We start from the raw sequence: 13,406 nt of genomic DNA, 5'->3' as shown, positions 1-13,406 counted from the left end.
CCTCTCCTTTTTTTCAAAAGGGAAAATCTAACCTTTTCCAGATAGATGGTTGATTCTTTTAAATAATTTTTATGGAAGAGTGTATCAGTATAGAACATCTAGAGGGACAGTCCCACCTCCAGGAGATAACAAAGACAGAGGGGCAGCCTGCATCAGCATGGTTGTAAATAGGTTTTTTTGGGGAGCTTAGTCACAAGGCCATCCTGGGTGGCAGCAGGACAATGGTACATCTCAATGCCACACTTAGGCCAGGCCAGAGAGCATATAGAAGCAGAACAAAGAAGGCTTCGTGCCAAGAGGTGGTTCCTGGTCCCATGGGTGGGGACATGGGAATTTACAATAACTCTGATGACACAGGTATGTTCTCAGGCTCTTGTTCCCACCACACAAAGGGATTCAATAACTTTTCTTAAAAGACTGTTTAAATCATTCTTACATTTAAGAAGTTTTTCCTTCTTCAGCTCCGCTTGGCATCAAAGCCCTTCACAGCTGACCCTCTGCCAACCTTTCCAGTCCTCTCACACCTGCTCCCTGATATGTACTCTTTAATCCAGTGACACTGGCCTCCTTGGGAACACTGGCTGTCCCTAATGACTGGAATGCTCTGCCTCAAGACTTCTCTGGCTCCCTTCAAGACTAGGCTCACCTTCTGCAAGTCATCCCTGAAACCTATTAGTGCTTTCCCTATGAGATCACCTCCAATTTATCTTTTATCTATTTTGTTTGCACATAGTTGTGCTCATGTTGTTTTCTGCACTAGAATGTGCACTCATTGAAGGCGAGGACTGCTTTTTTTCTCTGTTTCCCCAATATTTTGCAGAGACCAAGTAAGAAATTGATAAATGATTACTGACTTGACTTTGAAAGTGGGAACCTGAATGGTATCTGGAAGCTTCCTCTTCAAACTGTAAGCAGGAAAGTGGGAAAGCACCTTTTCCAGGAATGGTTGCTGCAAATATTTGATTTTTTTAAAAAAATCTTTTTCGGTTCTAATTACATACTTTTACAGATTCTATGTTTTTGGTTAACCAAGGTTTCTATTAGTCTAGTAATGAATGAATATTGAGAGCTACGCTTTCTAGACTTTATAGGTCCTCTGTTTTGACCTGGATTGGGAGCTCAAGTCATACTTCTCAGAAAGTACTCCCACAAACATATAATCAAATACATGAGGCAATAGTGCTGGTTGGTCTACAGGTGACACATGTAAAGTAGGAATGACAATTTTGCGTTCTCTACCTCATACAATGTGTGACAGCAAAGTACTTTGTAAATCTGAAAGTGCTATATAAATGTCAGTTTTATTTTTATTATGTACAAAATACTATGTTAGGTGTTTTCATGGAACACCAAGAAATATAATACATAATCCTTGCCATCAATATGCTTACAAGCAAATTTAAGAGACGGGGCATACATGGGTAGGTAAAAAATTAAAGAACAAGAATTATACAAGAGCATAAGATAATAATACAGAAAATGTCACAAAGTAGCATGTGATTAAGGGCCAAATCAATAGTTAAGACAGTGAGGGGTAGGGGAGATAATTGAATTAGAGTGAGGCAAGAGATAGATCTTAAAAGATGAATATGATTTGGATAGGAAGAGAGAAGCAGGAAACAGGCATTTCAGGAAAAAGAATTCGTAGGAACAAAAGTATAGAAAGTACGAGGGAAAAAAGAAGTGTTCAGGGGACAATAAATAGATTCTTCATAATGCAGTAAAGAGCTCACATAGTGGATAGTGAAAGATGAACCTAGAAATGGAAGTTGAGGCCTGACTATGGAGAATGCTAAGTCACAGATTAGAGAGTTTGAGGTTTATCTTATAACCCATGGAGAGCCTTTGAAGGGTTTTGATAAAGGCAGTGGCATAATGAAAATGAAATATTTGGTAGATTAATCTCAGGAACAGCTCCAGTTAAAGTGGAAGAAGAAAGAGAGCTATAGAAAGAGACAGAGTTAGGAGGGGAACCAGAAGAGAACAGTATGAAAGCTAAGGGAAGATGTTCTATGAGGTGTCTTGTCAAATGCTAAAGAGGGATCAGAGGAGCGTGAGGATGTAGAGAAAAACATGGAAATCATATCAATTCAGAATTTTATTTGTCATCACAAAGTCATTTTATGAAATTATTAGTAGACACTTTTTTATATGATCCTGATATTTGTAACTAGAAAGGTTGAAAGATAAGATATTTAAAGCATATTAACCAACTAGATAGAATTCTTCACAGGAATTAAAAACAAGCAGGAAAAGGGAAGGCAGAAGAATTTACTGGTGGTGGGAAAGAATTAAGAATACCTATTCCCAAAGTGATTCTGATGTTATAATACTCATCACAAGAAAGATCTATTTAAAAGGGACAGTAAGAACTTGAAAGAAAAACAAAAAAAGGACGGAATGCTCCTGATTAGGCTCAATGATTAGAAAATAATATGTATCATGAATCATAAACCTGCATGCTGTTTTTATGAACTTGCTTTACATATTGGCTTTGGTGTCAGAACATCACGGTTAACTAAATATTAGATTTACAGTTTGTATCAGAAGAGTTTCAGTTAATTCATTTTTCTCATTTGTCACTGATAAGCAGTGGAATTGCAAAATTAAAATTAAAAAATAAATGCCTTTTTCAATAACAAATGGCCACTGCTCTAACTGATAAAACTTGTGATGAACTATTTACAGATCAAATATAGTCCTTTTTCTCAGCAGTCATAGAATCATGCCTTCAGAAACATGATCTGAAGAATATAAGCACAAGAAAAGACTATCAGGATACAAAGTGTCAAAGAATAAGCTATTTAGTCAGTTTATTCTGTGAAACCAGAGACAACTTCAAGGACTTAGTGTGCTTCCCAAGGAAAGCAGAAATCTAAATGTTGTTTTGATACAATTGGGGAAATGGAAATTTGACTACAAATTTTGTTACTTCTCGGTAGTGATTTTAATCTTTATTCTCATTCCCTAACTACATGCAGGTGATATCAAATTACTGCCCCCCCCCCCATGAGTAATCAGTCATTTACTTTTTCTCTTTAAATATCAATACAGGCATACTTCATTTTATTGTGCTTCACTTTATTGTGCTTTGTAAATATTGTGAGTTTTTTTCTTACAAATTGGAAGCCTGTGGCAACCCTATATCGATCAAGTCTATTGATACCATTTTTCCAACATCATATACTCATGTCAAGTCTCTTTGTAACATTTTGGTAATTATCACAATATTTCAAAGATTTTTGTTATTATTAAATCTGTTACAGTGATCTATAATCAGTGATCTTTTATGTTATTATTGTAACTGTTTTGGAGAACTATGCCCATATAAGATAGTGAATTGAATCAAAAAATACTGTATGTATTCTGACTGCTCCACAGACTGGCTGTTCCCATCTCCCTCCCTCTTCTCAGGCTTTCCTATTCCCTGAGACACAACAGTATTGAAATTAGGTCAATTAATCATCCTATAATGGCCCATAAGAAAGAAAAAGTCTATTCATGTGGTAAACTTCATTGTCTTATTTTAAGAAACTGCCACAGCCTCCACCAACCTTCAGTGCCCACCATTCTAATAAGTCAGCAGCTATCAACACTGACACTAGACCCTCCACCAGTTAACAGATTATGACTCACTGAAAATTCAGATGATGGGTAATTTTTTTTAGCAATAAAGCATTTTAATTAAGGTATGTACATCTTAAAAGACATAACACTGTTGCACACTCAATGGATTACACCATAGGGTAAATATAACTTTTATATGCACTGGGAAACCAAAAAAAAATTGTGTGACTGCTTTACTGCAATATTCATTTTGTGCAGTGGTCTGGAACCAAACCTGCAATATCTCTCAAGTATGCCTGTATCAGATTTTTATGTGTGATGTTATTTGATGCTCTCCATATCCAGAACCTTAAGACTCTTTGCTGAATTAACTATTTATGACATATAGGTATAAGACTTCTGATGAGTCTATAAGTTTTAGATCTTTTTTTCATTTCTAAATCCTGAATTATATTTCCCAACATGTTTTTCACTGTCTTCCCCTGTGCCCACCTTTGTACTGAAGTCATCAAATATGAAGCCATCAAGATATATGCTGACTTAGTTTGGAGCATTATTCTATGAAGCATTTGACAAAGTACTCCAAGCCAAGATGTTGTCATATTATCTGCAATTATCTTCATAAATGTGGTCTTTTTTGCTTATGTTTATCATAATTACTACAAGGCATGATGACCAAGGATCCAATGTGATATTTTTTGTTACCCTGCGGGTATGAAGTGTTGACCTGAAAACTTGGTTAGAGAAAAGGCAACAGGCTAAATGCATACATTTTATGATTTAATTAATTAACCAATTCCCCATAAAGATAACGGTTACATAGTGTTATGGAGCCAGGATCAGAACTGGCTGACTCAGTACAGAAATTGACTGTCTTAAGTACATTTTACCATGAGAAAGGAGCTCTCTTAGAAAAACACATTGTAAATTTGGTAAGACAGTTAACAAAGTAGTGTCAGTTGGGTTTTATGAATCTTCTTTCTACAGCATGTCTCTGTGATGTAAGATAAGAAGAAAGTCCCACCACTCTGATGACAGATATCCTGTCCTAAACAGGCCTCTGAAGTTGTGGCATCTTAACAGAGTTGACAAAGCTGAAGTTACAACCCAAGATATCTGTGTTTTTCCTTATCACTAAGATGCTGGAAGGGTCTGGTAAGGAAGTCCCATTTCTTTGCTTGACATCAAAAGGCATCCTCTAAGTTAAACAAAGGAGATTATTAGGTCCAGGCTCTTCTTAATTCAAACTTTGGCCCTTATTAAAGTCCAAAATTTATATTAAATATTATCAGAAGAAATCAATTCTACCAACTTCCTCATTTGCCTCTCAAACTTCTTTGTGTCTTCTGGCTTCATTCATATCAAGAATGTAGGTTCCTCCATTAGCATATCACCTTACTGATCTTTGTGTAACTGTCTCCTATTTAGAATACCAACAGTGAAAATATTGAAAGATGGTTTAAAGGTGGTGGTACCCTCTCCTCTCTTTTTCTCCACTCTGCTACCATCATTACAGAGTAGGAGGGACTACATGCCATTTTGTATTTTTTTCTTGGGTTTTCATTGCCAAATAATTCAATACCTTAGTGCTAGCCTGCTGGTTGACCACTCTGTTCTTGACTGGGCTTGTCCTTGGATGGCAGGCATGGTCAGTCACCAGGGTAGTCATCAGTGTCTTTTAAGTTTGGTAGAGGTACTACCCTGCTGGCAAAGGTTTCAAGGATCCAGGTTACTTTCATTCTCTGATGAGTGTTCAGAATAGAAACTATACTTGACTTCAAAGTTCTATTAATTAAACAACAAAATTTTTTTAAAAAATAGTGAATTAAAAAATAGTACAAAAAAGAAAGGGTGTGAGTGAGGCTACATAATGGTTTGTGTAAAAAAAAATATTTGGGACTTTTAGTGAACTAACTCAACACGAATTAATATTGTGGGTATTCAAAATGATCTAACATCATTCAAGGGATAGTAATAGAAGCATTATGTCCAGAACAAGGCAGATGATTGTCCTATTATCCTCTGAATCAAGATTGTTATTCTCAGTTCTGCTATGAAGTTTTGCTATACTTTAGGAAGGACATTGGCAAATGGAACATTGTCGAAAAGAGTGCCTAGACAGATGAATGTCCAAAAAACATCATGAGGATCATCTATGTAAAGAATTGGGAATTTTTAGCCTTTAGACTTCAACTACTTAAAGGGCCATCACTGGAAACATGCTTGGCTCCAGAAGGCAGAATTACAAAGAAAAGGTAGAATAGGCTATACGTTAAAAAAATTTTTTAAGCAGTTAGAGTTTTCCAAAAATGAAATAGATGTCTTTAAGAAGTGGTGCCTTCAACTGAATCCGAATGCACACTTTTAAGGCATCCTATTCATGTTTGGGCTGGGATGAATAACTTCTGAGGGCCTTTCTAACTTTCAGATTCTGCAATTCTCCTATTCTACTAGCCATAATTATTTGTCAATTCAGTCTGATAAACATTAATCACCTATTATATGTAGGGCACTGTGCTGCTGAAAAAAGTAAAGAGATTCACAAATCATGGTCCCTTGACTTCAGAGAGATTTCATTTGAGTAGAGAAGCAAAGATATGCACACAGATAGCTATAACGTAAATTAGAAAGCAAGTACAAAGAAAACATCTGTATAATGTTCTAAATGAGAACGAATGCTTTCTAATTCTTTAACACCACGGTAAAGAGAATCCTTATGGAACATTAGGAGTCACATATAAGTAGCTCTGATCTTACCTCCTACCCTTGACTATTGTTAATGGAATACCTGGGGCACAGTGGGAGGTACCTAGTCCACAATCAAGCATGCCTCCTATTTCCACCTTCTAGCTTTTGGCAGAACTATAATTTTGGAAGACAAACTAATGATGGTCCTCAGCAGAAAGTGCTGCCACCTACTGACTCATCTCAGAAGCAAAGAGAAGTTGGTAAAAGTGCTAATAAAATCAGTCTGATTTTATTCCTATTCAGAATTACTACTGAATCTTTTGGGTGTCTGACAATGATCCTTAAGGTCACCACTTAAACCAAAGCATCTACATTGTTGCTTATCTTGTGATCTCTTGCCATTATTATCCCCTCAGCTTCATTAACTTCTTCAGCGACATTCATTCTCAGTTGTGCCTAGGACTCAGTAGAATCTGGGGGAAGTCTGGGGGCTCAGCTTGTTCTTGTGCTGATATCTTTGGGCAGAAAAGGAAACCTTTTTTACCCGCTGAGCTGATGTGATTCAAATAAAGAGTGTTATGTTGGACCAGCCAGTCCATCATCATTGTGAGTGACCTTGTTAGCCAGAAGACACATGATGATGACTGGTCCCAACACCATGAATGTCACCACCACAACAGCACGAGGAGAGAATACCCAGGACTAAGACATCTTGGGGCCTTTGCCACCACCACTGAACCTCCCTTAGTCTCTCTTGCTCCTTAATTGGACTCACTCTGTTTTTCATTCCTGTAGTACTGATCCTACATGCCTACTCAGTTACACATAATATCTCTATTACTGCATCATGGAAAAGGATGATCTTTTCCTTTTAACCACCCATCAATAAACATTTATTAGTGTTTACTTTGGGTAGCTAGGTGGCATAGTGGATAGGGTGCCAGACCTGGAGGCAGGAAGACTCACTTAACTGAGTTCAAATCTGGCCTCAGACACTTGCTAGCTGTGTGACCCTGTGGGCAAGTCACTTAATCCTATCTGCCTCAGTTTCCTTATCTGTAAAGTGAACTGGAGAAGGAAATGGCAAATCACTCCAGTAACTTTGCCAAGAAAATCCCAAAAGCATCACAAATAATTGGGTATGTCTGAAAAATGACCAAACAACAAAGTCTCCACGTACCAGCAAGTTAAGTACTTCCTGATATCTCTTAAATTCCATATGGATCTACAGTCAATCCTTCCTTTCCTCTAGTACTTTTGAATCTGAGAGTTAGAGAGAAAATGTTCCCTCTAGTGTTGTAAATGGCACTATTTTTATCTTCCAGCTCCAATGTCCTAGTCTTCTAATTCAGAGTTAGTTGTGGGAGAAGTCTTTAAATCAAAACACTTAATTCACTCCTAAGGAAAGTGTTTTGTTTTGTTTTTTTGAATGAGTAAACATTAGGGAGAGGTTAAAAGCTATGTTGCCTCATTCTGAGAGGCAATGCTATTTATTCCAAAACTTAAGTTCAGAGCAGCATATTGAACAAGGAGGACAGGATGATAGCTCTAATTTGTTTCTCTCTCAGCAGTTCTGAGCTAATGCCATAGCTAGGATCCTCACCCTGTCCACAGTTTGAAATTATTTCCAATTACAGAGTGTGCTGGAGCCAGCTTGAACTGACTTGTGAGAGCCAATTGTTAAATGTTCAGTATAAACATTTACACCTTGGAAATGGGCTAGCCCTACAAATTATAGTTTGATTTATTGTTGTCAGTTGTCTGGACTTAAGAAAAGTGATGGTAAAAATGCTAATGATGCTGATTAAATTTAAAAGTGTGCCTAGGTACATCTTTTTAGAGAGCTAATTTTAAATATTTGTCAAGATGCCCTTTATATATTTTATATGTACAATAGTTGTTAGCATAATACCTCCCCCATTAGAATGTTAGCTCCTTGAGAGCAGGGACTGTTTTTTGTCTTCCTGACTCCAGACTTGGTGCTCCATCCACTGTGCCACCTAGTTGCCCCCCAAAACAGAAATTTTTGCAGTTGGATCATTTCTATGACCTTCCCACCACTTTCTTCACCCAGTATGGTAGGACCTTCTTTTGCTCCACCATGGCCTTTATCTGCCCTCCCCACCAATAAATCAGATCAAAATAAGCTCTTTCTGACCCGTTCTATATCCTTTTCATCCGCCAATATTCCCTGCAACCACAACAGTGTGACTTTCTCTAATTTCATTCCCCAAATTTATGCATTTAGTTGATATCTAAGGAGCTCCTACCTACTAGCTTGGGAAAATCATTTCAGTTCTCATCCACAGAAGGAAAGTGTTAAACTTTATTACCTCTAAGTTTCCTTCCAGCTCAGAAAGTCAGGATTTTTTAAACTGTTTTTTAGGAAGATTTTTTTTCAGGGTTAGACCCAGGATTCTCAGCAATATATTAGTTTTCTCCTAAGCTTACTGGTGAATTCTGATAGCTATCTATAATGTTGAAAAGTGATTCAGTATTCAGGAGGTATTATCCTAGGACCATGTATCTAGGATTGGAAAGGACCTCAGAAGCTATATAGTCTAGAGAAGGAAACTGAGGCCCAGAAAGGTCAAATAATTTGCCCAGGGTCACAAAAGACAGAGTTAGAATTTTAATTCAGATCCTGTGACTCCAAAGCAGGTGTTCCTTCCATTGTATCAATCTGCCTCTCCCCTATACCCCTGGGTTCTCACAATGGTCCAAGTAGAAGTCCCCTTTAAGCTCACTGGTGAAGGTATTTGGGTTGTTTCATTCAAATGTTAATATGAAACTCACTTTAACAATATGGACACACATAGTTGTTTTGTTTTGTTTTTTTGGAGGCAATGAAGTTAAGTGACTTGCCCAGGGTCACACAGCTTGTAAGTATCTGAGGTTGGAGCTGACCTCAAATCTTCCTGACTCCTGGGCTATACTCTATCCACTGTTCCACCTAGCTACCCCACACATAGTCCTTTAAACACTGTCTGCTTCAGAGCCTGTTCAGAGTGTTCTCTTCCTGCCTTCTATCTACTCACTGTTTGGGGAAGCAGAAGCCTTTTAGTTGACTGCTGAGCTGAAACTAAGACTACATACCAAAGGCCCCAGCTGAGATACTCCCTGTATTTCTTTCCTACTTGTCCCAGGGTATAAAGGTAACTTTTTGATCTTCACAGGGTAGGTGGCGAGAGTGGCCTTCTGACAACGGCCTGGGCCATGAAATCGTGGCCTCTGAGGCAAGCCTTTGTATTGGACAGGGCCACTTCCTATTTGTTTTCTTGCCTTTGGTGCAGGGTTTTGTGTGATTTCACAAAGCGGGAGGAGCAAAGGTACAGTGAAGGCAGTACATACCAGAGTTTGCTGGCAGCTGAACCAACATGCCAATGAAGCCCTGAGCTTGACTCAGCCTAGCAGTGGGTTAACCTGGTTGCTGAGAAGCCACATCCTCCAGTAAGAGAGCTTGTCCAGAGGCTCTACTGCATTCAGAATGTTAACATAAAGGCTTTGTAGCCACAATTTTAAGTCGGAGCCCACCCTCCCCAGGAACAAAATGGTTTAGGGAAGAAGGCAGCCCTGGTTCAGGAAGAGTGTTTTTCTCTTGTTCATTCTATATTTTTCTAGTAAATATCCTTTTATAAAACCTAAAAACTATTTAAAATGATAACTGGGTACAAATTCCTGGGTCAACCAGTGACATATGGGAGATACTAACTGTAATTAGTGATTGATTTTGGGGAAAACACTGGATTGGTGGCTTGAGCCAACATCATTAAAGAAGAACAAGACCATGATGGGAGCACTCCTACCATCCTGAAAGGGAGGCGTAGCTGCCTTCTGGAAACTGAAAATACTGGCGGGAATGGGAATGGGAGCTAGATCCTAGTATACTAGTCACAGCAATAATATGATATAAAAAATATAAGGCATAAACTTAGCCGAAAAGGAGACAAAACTATTTCTATTTGCCAGCAGCAGTATGGCTTACTGAGAAAAACCCAGAGAATCAATAAAGAAACTAATTGGGACAGTAGTTTTTACAAAGTATCATGATAAGCCCACAAAAATCAGTATCCTTATATAGCAATAACAAATATAAGTTCCATTTAAAATAACTACTAAAAGCAAAATAAAAAGGACCCAACCCCTCAGGTCCCCAAACAGGGAGTAGAACTATCAAAGTCCTCAATCAATGAACATTCATTAAGCACTTGCTGTGTGCCAGGAAGTTTGTTAAGCTTTGGGGATACAAAGCAAAAGTCTAATAGTTCCTTTTTCTCAAAGATCTTACATTCTAATAGAGAAAACAACCTAAACATATATAGATAAACAAAACATATTCAAGGTGGATGAAAGATAACCTTATAGTGAAGACCTTCACAACTGCTGGGACCTCAGAATGTCTCACTTAGAAAGTGGTGCTTGAGCCTTTCCCCCAAGATGGCACTGAAGCAAAGAAGGGAGCCAATGCCCCCCCAAGACAGAAGCCAAGTCCAAGACCTTGAAGGCCAAGAAGGCGGTGCTGAAGGAGATCCATAACCACAAAAAGAAGAAGATCCAAACATCCCCCACCTGCCGGCAACCCAAGACACTAAGGGTAAGAAGGCAGCGCAAATACCCTCAGAAAAGTGCCCCTCGGAGAAACAAGCTTGATCACTATGCCATCATTAAGTTTCCCTTGACCACTGAGTCTGCTATGAAAAAGGATTGAGGACAACACCACCTTAGTCTTCTTTGTGGACGTCAAGGCCAATAAGCATCAGATGAAGCAGGCGGTAAAGAAGCTGTATGACATCAACGTGGCCAAGGTCAACACGCTGATCCAGCCTGATGGAGAGAAGAAAGCCTACATCCAGCTTGTTCCAGACTATGATGCTTTGGATGTTGCCAAAAAAATCAAAATCATCTAAACTGTGTCCAGCTGTCCCACTGCACCTACAATAAAAAATTTTCCTGGAAAAAAGTGGCTCTTGAGCTGAACTTTGAAGAAAACTAGGGATTCTGAGAGAAGGAGATGGGAAGAGAGTGCATTCCAGGTGTGGAGGACTGCCAGGACAAAAGCATCAGGGCAAGAGGTGGAGTCTTATATGTGAGTAACAGAAAAAAGCCTATTTGAGCTACATTGACAAGTGCATAGAGGGAAGCACCCATGAGGTTCACGTGGAGTTGTGTGGGACATCTCTAATTTCAAAGACTCAGGTTGACTCCAAGCCAGTTGGAAAGATTTATTATAGTTTTGAGGTTTCACGCTCTGGCAAGTGGCTAAGTCCCTCAGAGGAATTTAATCACTTCAGTCAGGCAAGTCATACAATTTTATAGAGAATATGATGCTGATTACACAATCAAAATTTACATAGAATATAGGAATATGATTAATATTAAAAAGGCAGGGGGGATGTTAAGGGATTAGGTAATGGAGGAGGCATCCCAGCCTCAGCGGAACTGTGCATATGGTTACCCATACGCATACAGTTAGGGGGGTATGTATATATAGTAATGATATTATAATTCACTTCTCTACATCATAAGTTCACTCTAGGTCAACTTTTTATTATTACTGCCCAGGCACTATCATAGGGTGGGCCCTTTCTACAGTTTTTTGGTGGTCAAGTATACTGCTCTACATCCTGGTGGTGCTGTCTTCTGATTGGCTAGCTATTGTGGTACTGTGTGGTCAAGATGGATAGTTAGGTATTGTGGTCCTGTCTTGGGCTAAATGGATGATGTGATTGTGGTTGACTACAAGAACACATTTGTTTCTATGGGAATGGGTCTGGGCAGTGACTGGATTCCCATGCCTGCTGTTTCTGTGAGAACTATGAGTTCAGGGACACATCTCTTGTTTGAGTGAGCAGTGAGGCATATATGAAGAATTAAGGACTGTGGGGGGGGGGGCTTGGTAGATACAGTGGGCCTTGAGGAGGGGGTCTATAAAGAAATTAGAATATTGAGGCTAGGGGCAGCTCTATTAGGACTCCATCAGTACTATATAATATTAGGCAGGAAAGATTGGATGGGGAAGGGCAAATTGTGAAGAACCTTAAATGACAGAGGAGTTACTTCTAGCGTCTAAGGAGCCACTGGAGTCTACTGAATAGTTGAGTGATATAGTCAGACCTGAGCTTTAGGAAAATTACTTTGGTGTCTGTGGAGATGATGGATTGAAGTGGGGAGGAAATGGAGACAAGGAGACCAATTAAGAGAAAATAATCCAAGTGAGATGTGTTAAATGCATGAACTAGGCTGGTAGCTGTTGGTTAGATAGAATAGAAGGGGATATATATGAGAGAAATGACAAGATTTAGCAACTGATGGGCTATGGGGGGGGGGGGTGAAAGAGAGTGAGGAGACTAGTATATCTAGAAGGTTGTAAACCCAGGTGACTAAAAGGAAAGTAGTATTCTCAACAGAAAAAATGAAGTTTGGAAGAGAGGTGGATTGGGAGCAGAAGATAGTGAGTTCAATTTTAGATATATTGAATATATAATATATAGCTCAACATGTCCAATAGGCATTTGGTGATGGAACTGGAAAAGGAACTGGTTATACAGACCTGGAAGTCATATACAAAGAGACTATAAACAAACCTAAGGTAACCAATGAGCTCACTAAGGCACATTCAAGACTTGTATATATACAAAAAACTATGTAATAAATATATACAAAAGCTACATAATAATAATGATATATAAAACACTCCTCAAAGAAATAAAGAAAGAAATTGAAGGGAGCTTCAATGCTCATGGAAAGGTCACATCAATAAAATAAAAATGATACTATCTAAATTAATTCACAGATTTAGTGCTATAAAAATTTAAATACCAAGAGGATATTTTATATAACCAGACAGAATGTTAACAAGATTCATTTGGAAGAATAAAAGGTCTAGTTAGAGCAGAGGTCCTAAATACGGTGTCCACAGAAAAGGAGTCTGTGAACTTAGATGGGAAAAAATTTATATCTTTATTTTCACTAACCTCTAGCTTCCTTTGTAATCTTATGTATTCTAAGATATTATTCTGAGAAAGGCTTCATAAGCTTCATCAGACTGCCAATGAGGACCATGACTCAAAAAAGATTAAGAAGCCCTTGGTAGAATTTCAAGGGAAATGAGAAAAAAAAGAAAAGGAGGCATGAAGGGGGAATAACAGCAT

At 38.5% G+C, this 13,406-nt stretch overlaps 1 pseudogene; it reads left to right on the top strand.

Moving 5' to 3' along the window:
* The first annotated feature begins 221 nt into the window (after window positions 1–221).
* Window positions 222–11,811, top strand: LOC140507837 (large ribosomal subunit protein uL23-like; annotated as a pseudogene).
* The last annotated feature ends 1,595 nt before the right edge of the window (window positions 11,812–13,406 follow it).

Source organism: Notamacropus eugenii, chromosome 5 (assembly GCF_028372415.1).
Source record: "Notamacropus eugenii isolate mMacEug1 chromosome 5, mMacEug1.pri_v2, whole genome shotgun sequence".
NCBI lineage: Eukaryota > Metazoa > Chordata > Mammalia > Diprotodontia > Macropodidae > Notamacropus > Notamacropus eugenii.
This window is presented reverse-complemented; position numbering and strand designations above follow the sequence as displayed.